Source organism: Notolabrus celidotus, chromosome 12 (assembly GCF_009762535.1).
Source record: "Notolabrus celidotus isolate fNotCel1 chromosome 12, fNotCel1.pri, whole genome shotgun sequence".
In the NCBI taxonomy this organism is placed as follows: domain Eukaryota; kingdom Metazoa; phylum Chordata; class Actinopteri; order Labriformes; family Labridae; genus Notolabrus; species Notolabrus celidotus.
The window spans coordinates 23,601,870-23,612,157 of record NC_048283.1 but is presented as its reverse complement, the minus strand read 5'-3'; the positions used below and the strand labels follow the sequence as shown (position 1 = coordinate 23,612,157).

Here is a 10,288-nt window from a genome sequence, read left to right as displayed (position 1 = left end):
TTGAATATGGCGCCCCCTGTGAACAAAGTTGACATTGTTCAGCCTGAGATCAGACCAAGCGGCAACATCTGGTCTAACAATATGAGTCCAATGCGGAAGTGCTAAAAACTCCAATTCATTGAAGATCCACGAGTGTAGTCTGGATAGCTCATTTCTCGATATGCTCTCACTGTGAGGGGGATGAATTTTTTTCTAACGCAGCAATTTCGAAGATATTTAGATTACGAGTCTTCCAATGAGAGGCACAGCTGACTTGACTGACAGGCGGGAACACTGTAGCTGTTGGCTAGGAGGCTCAAAGCCCGCCTCTTTATGTCACAATCGCGATAGCAGCAATATGGCTGCCACAGACGATTGGCCTCAAAACAGCGCTTCAGAAACAAATGGTGACGTCATCGATACTATGCCCATATTTTATCTATGGATCAGACTAAGGTTTTTATCATTAAGTCAACAGGCAGAGAGGGAATGTGACACACCACTTTATGCAGATTTATTTGATATAACATGTGATCAGGTTGTCTCATGCATCACTTTTGATGTTGAGAATTAATCATCACTATTCCAGGGTTTAGACCAGGGGTTCCCAAAGTGTGGGTCGGGACTCCCTGGGGGGTCGCGAGACACAAATGGGGGGTTGTGAGATGACTTCCAGAATGTTTTTTTAATGATCTAAAAATAGTACATTTAACCCATCATAGTAAAAAATATCGAAAAAAATTGTAACTAAACTTGTAATAAAACCATGCAAAACAAAATGTAATGAGTTTTCTGCTTTTCTTTTTGTCAGATGACTCTTAAGTTTGGAAGTTAATGAACAGTTCATGATCAAAAGCATCAGTAGGTTAATTCATAACCACACAGGAAACACAGACACATGCTCATGTAGGCTGATTGTCTGCAGATCAGCTAAATGAAGCCACATTAAATCACTTTGAGGGACTGTGGGGGTCACAAGACTTTGGCACCAATATTTTGGGGGTTGCAGGCTGAAAGTTTGGGAACCCCTGGTTCAGACCAATCAGGAGCAATCTATTCCATTCCATTCTGCTTTGCTTCTGCTTTCTACAGTACTTCATTCCATCCTATCCCATTCAATTCTAACGTTTTACCACAGTGTCAACAGGCAGATGGAAATTTTAACTTTACAGTACTGGAATGATTGAACGTCAGCCCGTTGTCTTGAACTGTCAGAGATTTATCTCACTCTAAAAAGGTGTTAGGCTCTTTGTTTTTATAATAAAAAAGGTGTCTTTTCTCTTCGCACATTCATTATCCTACATATTGACGTCTCGGTTTTCGCGACCCTGCTGTGAGACATAAATGTGTCCTCTCTGTGGAGGAGCAGAGCGGATATAAAAACCGGAGCAGATGCTTTATCGTTGCCCGGGGATCCCTCTGGTTAACGGCCCCTCGCAGTGTTTGCGGGGTGAAGAGGATACCTTACCCATCATCTCCTTCTTCCTCATTCAAAGAGCTTTGTGTCCATCTCTTTGCCCACAATCCTCTAAATCTCTCAGACCAGGGAAGACAGAAATTGCACACACACACATACACGTCATGGTCATCTGCATTAAAGTTAATGTGTGTGTTTGTGTGTGTGTGTGTGTGTGTGTGTGTGTGTGTGCGTGTGTGTGTGTGTGTGTGTGTGTGTGTGTGTGTGTGTGCGTGTGTGCATTGTTGTGTTAAACTCTCAGTCAGTGCGTGGATTCCTCTCTATGTGTGTGTGTGTGTGTGTGTGTGTGTGAATCTGCAGGAGGATATTGGGAGGTTTCATTGCTGTGTGTTCATGTGTCAGCCTCCTCATGCAGCTGCAGTAGCTCATGACTGCCACCTGTTGTCAGTGAGCTGTTACTGCACAGACAGAGATCTGTGTTTATCCTGCAGACACTTCACACTGAGCTGTGTCCTCAGCTCTGAGAGCTCCACAGGGACTCTATGCTCGTAGTAATCATATGACTCAGGGTTCAGATGTAATGTTCATTTTCTTTCACTCAAGAGTTAAACCAACGTGCACGGATAAAAAGCAGAGGAAGAAGTTATTTCGTGCAGGCATTATGAATCCTCATCTTTAACTCCCACAGAATGAAAGTACAGTTCAATTAACAACAAAACAATTGTTTGACATCTTATTTAATGTGTTATTTTAATAAAAATGAAAATGAAGACTTCTTCAGGGATTGAAGCTTTTACAGCTCAGCTTTTGAACCTTCGGGATGTGGTTCAGTGATCTCGTGGCGTTGCTCTCGTCATCTCTGAACAATGTGCATGACAACAGTTACCTCTCCACTGAAGAGCGATCAGCCCTGAGAACACACATGCTCTTAAAGAAAATCAAGCCTATTGTGTTCGCTTTAGTCAAACATGCAGTCAGCGGCATGTTTCAAGGAGAAAGTTTAAACAGTCCTTATTTTCAATCAAAGCAAAATTAACCCATGTGGAGCTGCTGCATAATGTCAGAGGTGAGATTATTCAGTAAAGTCGTGTTTTACCCAAACAGAGGATGGCATGGTGGTTAGTTCCGTCACCTCACAGAGGGAGCCTCTCTGTGTGCATGTTCTTCAGTTTGAGGGAGACGGAGAGGAGGTGGCGTAGAATTGGCCAATCGGTGACCCCAGATTGCCCGTTGGTATGAAACACTGAGCATCTGTGACTGACTGGCAGCCTGTAGAGGATCGAAATGACAGCTGGGATCTGTTTGCAGACAATACATGGATAGATACTTCCTGTCGCCAAACTCATCGGCTTTGGGAAGTGACCAAAAGAGGAAGACCTTGGCTACGAGCTGCCTTATGAGGTCCTGCAGGCTGGGTTCACTCTAAGAGAGGGTAAGGAGCTCAGACACCTGGAGGGAGCTTGGAGAAGAGCAGCTGCTCCCCCCCGTCAAACCGAGCCCTCTGAGGAGGTTCATGCATCAGATACAGCTGCCTTCAGGACGCCCTCCTTCCTGAAGTCTTACTGCCAGACTCTAGAGAAGACTGACAAAGCCCTGAGGTATCACACATCTCATCCGACCAATGAATGCCTCAAAACCTCAAGGAGACGACGCCTCAGAGGGAGACATCTGGACTGAACTACTGCCACCGTGACCCAGAAGAAAAGCAGACAGAAAGGATGGATGGAGTTTTTTTAAACCCCCTGTGAGGAAAACTGAAGCAGATGAGAAGTGATTGAAGCGGACTCTAAAATACAAGGAAACCACAGCAGAGCCCAATCTTTACATCTAAATTAAGCATGTTTACAGTGTGACACGACCATGACAGTTTAGACACAACAATGTTCTAACTCAAATTGTAAAAAAGTTGTGCAGAATCCATTGCTGTATTCGTAGACTCCATAAAATATTTACTCTGTAAATCTCACTGGCCATGAAGCTACAAGATGTTGAGCTCCCGAGCTGAGTGGCTGCAGTCATAAACCCTACATCTGTCATGCCAAACTATAAAATCAAAATACAAATCGAAGAAATGTGTCTCAAACGAGGATTATGTCATTATAGTTAGTTCTTATAATGCTGATTTATGTCACAGTGTTCATGTTTCTGATTAGTTTACTTTCAATTAGATATTTGATGCTATAAAAAGAGGGATGAAGCAGGATATATTTAGATGTGACTCTCCTTTAGAATGTTGAGTTTTCTCTCGAAATTGTGATATCAAAGACGGAAATCTAGAATGATGTATTTGATCTTAAAGGAAGAACTCTAGAATGTTGTCTTTGATCTTAAAGACAGAACTCTGGCATGTTGAATCTGATCTTAAAGAAAGAATTCTAGAATGTTGTCTTTGATCTTAAAGGCAGAAATCTAGAATGATGTCTTTGATCTTAAAGGCAGAATTATAGAATGTTGTCTTTGATCTTAAGGGCAGAATTCTGGAATGTTGTCTTTGATCTTAAAAGGAAAAATTCAAGAAAGTTGTCTTTGATCTTTAGGGCAGAATTCTAAATTGATGTCTTTGATCTAAAAAACGGAATTCTAAAATGTTGTCTTTGATCTTAGAGAAAGAATTCTGGAATTATGTCCTTGATCTTAAAGGCAGAATTCTACAATGTTGTCTTTGATCTTGAAGACAGAACTCTGGAATGTTGTCTTTGATCTTAGAGAAAGAATTCTGGAATTATGTCCTTGATCTTAAAGGCAGAATTCTACAATGTTGTCTTTGATCTTGAAGGCAGAATTATAGAAAGTTGTCTTTGATCTTAAAGACAGAGTTATAGAATGTTATCTTTGATCTTTAAGGCAGAATTCTAGAATTTTGTCTTTTATCTTAAAGACAAAATTCTCGAATGTTGTCTCTGATCTTAAAAGGCAGAATTCTAGAATGTTGTCTTTGATCTTAAAGACAGAACTCTCGAATGTTGTCTTTGATCTTAAAAGGCAGAATTCTAGAATGTTGTCTTTGACCTTAAAGACAGAACTCTCGAATGTTGTCTTTGATCTTAAAAGGAATAATTCTAGAATGTTGTCTTTGATCTTGAAGTCAGAATTCTAGATTGATGTCTTTGATCTTAAAGACAGAACTCTGGAATGTTGTATTTGATCTCAGAGAAAGAATTTTGTAATTTTGTCCATGATCTTGAAGGCTTATATCTTGGCTTCACCATTCGTGTATCACATTGGGTAGAAACAAGGCAGAGGATCCATGTGCAGAATTGCAAGGATTTATTAAACTAAAAACCAAAAGGCAAAACCTAAGAGAACCTAAAGATATATTCAGTTCCAAACACAACAGTGACTCAAACCCAAGGACTCAAGGAAGGTAAGACAACTCTGACAAACAAAGAGGCTACTTACACATTGGGTAACTAGTAAGGAGACACAGGTGAGAACAACAAGGCGTAGGTGTAGAAAATCTGAAAGGAGGGCAGACACAGGAAGTAAAACTAGACTTTACACACACTGGAAGAATATCCTACAAAATAAAAGCACAGGTCACTTGTCACTTATCTTTTAATAACATAGTGACCACCATAATGATGAGCCTGCAACTTCAGGCTCCAAACAGTTCTAAACCAATCAACAGGTTCAACCACAAGAGCTTGGTCCACATCTCCTACCATGTGCTGCAGTGTAGGCAAGGAAACAGGCCTACATACACATATACGTGCATATATTTTTCAGGGAATAGTTTTTTTTTAAAAAAAGGGGGAATTCTGTTGCTTTATTTGAATTTGATGCAGACTATCATTTGAAATCTTGTTGCTCCACGTCTCAAAAAAATAAACAATCATTCAGTTCCATATTTGTTTCAGTAAACGTGTCCTCCTCCGTGAACCATAATACTGTTCCTGTCCCCCTCCAGCCCACAGTCCTCCTCATACTTGAACACCATCCATGTGTTCTCTGCACAATATACCTCCTGTTTACACCTACATACTGAAACACTATACACCGAAATAGCGCTCTTTGTCCACCCGCCCTTATCTCATCTTATCTCCGGCTCTGAGTGTATAGGAAGCCTCTGGCTGCGGTTCAAAGTGTACTCGACTTCGATTCAGACGGAGTAAGCTCACAGTATTTCAGTGTTTTGATGGCTCTCCAGGGTCAGGGCACTCGTCTGCTCCTTTGTCTCTTCATCTTTGACCGGCAGTGGGTGGGATGACTCACACTAAAACGTTTTCTCTGCCCCTATCGAAAAAAAAGAAAAAACCCTATTCACACACCTTTCCTTTCCTCCTACCATTGGCACCCTTATTTTCAGCACAGCTAATTCAGATGCTAATTTATTTGGACTGTTTGAAGAATGTTTCATTAAGAGAATAACTTGACTCTTATCGCGGGCTCATGGTTGCTGCACGGCCTCCAGAGAAGCTGACTGGCAAACAGGTCTCTGCTTTTTTTCTGACACTGTTTACATTTAATGTCATGTTTAAAAACAGCTCATCTGACTCACGCTGAATTAAAGCTGTTATTGTACAGTGAATATAATCAGAGGGTTCCTATAGACAGGGATTAAAGTCTGTTACCTGGTGGAGCAGGTGTGTAAACTGTGAGTCCATGAGCCCAGAGAGCTCCTACTGTCAGGAGTGGGACTTGGTAAGTACTTCAGGACCTTTCTGAATCAGAGGATACCAGCGGCTCACATAGTCTGCATCACTCACCATGCAGAGTTCCCTGAAGCCTCAATGAACGCTGCTGTTTTACCCGCTTTCTTCACTTTTCAGAAGTTACATCAGAAAAAAGCTGAATGGAAGAGCATCTTCAGAGGAAATTTTCAGCTTTATCTGTTTTTAATAGCTGTGTACAAACCAGCAGACCTTTCAAAATAAAATAACACATCAGTATCAGCTGCAGGTCAAAAAGACACAAAGTGGTGTAATGACTTCATCTGACTGGATGTACAGCTGCACTTCATGACCTTGCTTTGCACATACCGGAGGCACGTTTTTAGACGCTCATATAGAAACATTGTATTTTACAGAGTGCACCATGATGCAATAAATAGCAATGAAAAGAAAAGGTCTCCAATTCTGGATGCTTTTATTTGCAGAGCTGAAAAATGTTGGCCTGCAGCTATGAGCACAGGCGAGGGGGCTGCAGAGATGGCAGAGGGCAGAGGGAGTATCCGACTGGAGGTGCCTGTGAGTCAATAGGGAATGGCAGAGCGGAGAGGAGAGGGAGATAAAAAGTGGAGGATGGAAAGAGAAGCGGAGAGGAGTGGGGAAAGAAAAATCAATAAAGTCATCAAACATGAATTGCACGCTGAAATGACTTCTTAAGTCCCATCAGGAAAGCGGCTGGGAGGTGAAATGCAGCGAGGAACCTGCATGGTGACTTCTATGTGTCCTTCAAAAGCACCAACTCAATCACTGAGCGAACTTCTGCAGCATGCTCACAGCTCGCTGCAGAGACACCTCAACTCCCACAGAAATGTATCAGCCACATAACCTTTGTGTTTGACCTCTTATACTGGAGCTTAAAAACAGATCTGTAGCTTTCAAAGGATCTCATTTAATACGTCATAAGTCAACAACTAAGAAGTAATTAAAATATTTTAAAAACCCTTTATTTAACAATACATGGTTCACATATTATACCAAATAAACAATATTAAATAACACATGAGAAACTGTCAAAAATAGCAACAATATACAAGAAGGATGTGAAATAAAAAAAACATTTAATAGTAATAAAAATACGTTAAGATGAAATGAAAATAAACACTGAAAACAAGTTACAATAATAATAATAATAATAATAATAATAATAATAATAATAATAATAATAATAATAATAATAATAAACAAATGAAACAATTTCAATTTATCCTTTGACCTGGTTCTGGTTTCTGCCTGGTGTCCACGTCGCCCGTTTTTCGTCCCCCAGTTTTATACAAAGCTTTTTATCACTCCCTACTCACTCTGTCGTTCTTCTTCCTTCCCCTCCATCACTCTCCGGCCTCTCTTCTCTGGGGTCAGTGTATTGCTTTGAGTGTCCAGAGGGCTGTGTGTTTGCTTGAGGGCCAAAGTCATAATTTCTGTTGGAACTGGGTCCATGCCTTTGGGGTTGAGGGGCTGGTGGCGGTGATGGGCCGGTCCACGCTGCTCCACACAAGTGCTGAATGCTGACAGAAATGGGCTGTTGAAGGGTTCTCGCTCCAAATGAGGTCGCAGCGCCTCAGCCGTTCAGCTGGCATTCAGACAGCCCCGCTCTCATTCTTATTCAGCCCTCAGCTCTCAGCACAGGCTGCCATTGTTGACCAGACTAATAGCTTTCTCACAGAGCTGAGGATACGTCTTTGATGAGTCAATAAAAACACTTTGCATTGCCAAACAAGCCAAGCCAAAATCTCATCAGGGACATGATGTATTACATTGTGTGTTTTCTGCATTATGCTGCATCTCTCTCTTATCTGCTTCTCATTATCCGCACTGCCCTTTGACTTACCAATGTCTGAACACTGTCAATAACATGGAGGAGATTCACGCTGATAACTGCTTCATCTTGAGAGATGTCTCTTTTCAAATAACGCTTCATGTCTACATCAGACTAAAGACGCTCTACCTTTTCTGTCTTATAAGTTTCGGCGGTTAAAGGGATCAGGTTGTCTTGAGACTTGAACCATCGGAGAGACACTTTCTGATCGAGGTTTCCGCCACTTCATGGGAACATAAATATCCTCAGTAAGCTCCTTTACAATCTGTCTACGTTTAAAGACCATAGACTGTATAATAAATGGACGTAGTCTCTTTGACGTCACCCATCTGTTTCTAAAGCCCTGTTTTGAAGCCGATCGTCATTGGGTGCCATATTGGAAATGCTGAACTCAACCTAACTTTGTTTGAGCTAGTGTGAGGTAAAGAGGCAGGCCTTTAAGGCTGATTTATACTCCTGCGTCAGCCCCGGACGCAGACATGAGCACCACATACTTGTGCGTTGATGTGTCTGTGTTGCACAGCAATTCTCCGATGAAACGCTTGAGGGCAGTGTGGTCTCTCTGATAGCCAGTCACCTGCTTCCGGTCCCGCTACGATCTCTGTTTACTTTTCCACAGCGATTCAGAGCGTGTTATGTTAATCTACAGCTGATACATGTTGCTGTTTATCATACAGACATGATTACATGAAGAATAGAGAGAAGGAGATGAAATACACGGCCGATGTGCAGCCGATGAACGGGGAACCCGGAAGTGCTGTAAATGTGGGAAATACAATGCCGCCGAGCGGACCAATCACAGGGCTTGCGGTCTGCGTCGATTCTACGCATAGTTACCTTTTGGGGGAGGTGCACGTCAGCTACGTGTGTGGGCCTCTGCATAGGTACGGGAGCAACGCAGACCTCCGACGTAGGCAACGCTGCCAATTCGATGCAGAAGTATAAATTAGCTACAGGGTGCCCTCTGTCAATCAAATCAGGCATGCCCTTATTTGGGCAAAACTTGTCAGTTAAATATCTTCAACAATAACGAGTTATAAAAAAATTCACCCCGTACAGTGTGTGCTGATAGAGAAATGAGTTATGCAGACCTAAACTGTTTTTGAACCAGCCTGTAAACATGTTTATATCTGCTGTAAAGATTGGCTCTTTGAATGGGTGCGTATGTGGTGATTCTGCAGCCAGCCTCTAGTGGACGCTCCAGGAACTGCAGTTTTGAACACTTCCACATGGGCTTCATATTTTAAGACCAGAGGTTGTTGCTTGATAAAGATTCTGCCATCAATGTTACCTTGGTTGTAAGAGCGTATGATACTTATACTTTGAGAGAGGCCAGTGTCTGTCAGGCGACAGAACCTCCAGCTGGTGTAAACTCAAACCAAAGTTTAAGTATTCACCAAAACTGAACTCTAAAAACCATCTGACTGAGATCCTTTGGATGTTTCACCAGGACTTAAACTCTCTGAACTTTTAATTCCAAAACCTTAACACCTCATTGTTGCGTTTTCTCGTAAGCAGCCATAGAAAAGTCGAACCCCCCTCCAGGGGAGGTTTCATTCACAGAGGAGGTAAATAAAGGTCAAACCTGCAGCATGAAAGGCCTGAGTGGAGTGTGGGAGAAACGTCTGCTGTATTCACCGCCCGGCTCTTTCTAGGAAAAGCTCTTCCTTCCCACATAGAGATTCTGTCTGCTGGATTTGTGAGCCACAAAGACTTCTGTGGAAGGAGGTGAAGCTGGAGGAAGTAGCAGAGAGGAGTGAGTTCTGCTCTCACGAGTGCACGAGGATGTAGAGCTTAACAAACTAGCATAAAGGCATGAACAAAATCACTTCCTGTTTGTTAGTCTCTAAGTAAACAAGGACATGTTTGATTGGAAGCTGGTTATAAACAAGTGAATGTGAGAGAGGTAAGTGTTTAAAGAAGGGAGGGTTGGTTAATTCAGGAGGGGAGGCCGGCATGGAGCAGAGAGAGCAATCGTGTGAGAGAGACTAAAGTTCAAGAGGCAGGAAGGACTGAAGAAGAGGAGGGCTGCTCTGAAATGAGGAGGAATAGATTCAATGACATCTGTTAATTAAGAGGGATGAGGAGGAGGAGGAGAAGGAGGAGGAAGAAGAGGAAGGAAACAACACAAAAGACCAAGTATGACCTCAGAGAGAGTTTGAGAAGTAAACAGGTCGTCAAAAACTTGAATTTTGAAGTGTGTAATAAGGGAAGGAGCTTTAATGTTTCCTTTAATACCTCCTTCAGTGAAGGAAACACCAAACCATCCTTTATGAAAGGAAAGAAGGATCTGCATAGTCATTCATCTCCCCGTCCTTAATAAAAACAAGCGAGCATCATGATATGAGATTTTAATGCCTATCTTTGGATGAAATAATAATCAAACGAGGAGAACCCATGTGCAGAATGTTG

The 10,288-nt window shown here is 42.0% G+C and overlaps 1 long non-coding RNA gene across 1 annotated transcript; it reads right to left on the bottom strand.

The window, feature by feature from the left end:
- Nucleotides 1-2,167: 2,167 nt before the first annotated feature.
- On the bottom strand, nucleotides 2,168-4,854 carry LOC117823292. The gene is made up of 3 exons (XR_004633359.1): nucleotides 4,796-4,854; nucleotides 2,493-2,665; nucleotides 2,168-2,306 (listed from the first exon to the last, which is right to left on the bottom strand). It is a non-coding gene; the product is annotated as an uncharacterized LOC117823292 (long non-coding RNA).
- Between the last annotated feature and the right edge of the window lie 5,434 nt (nucleotides 4,855-10,288).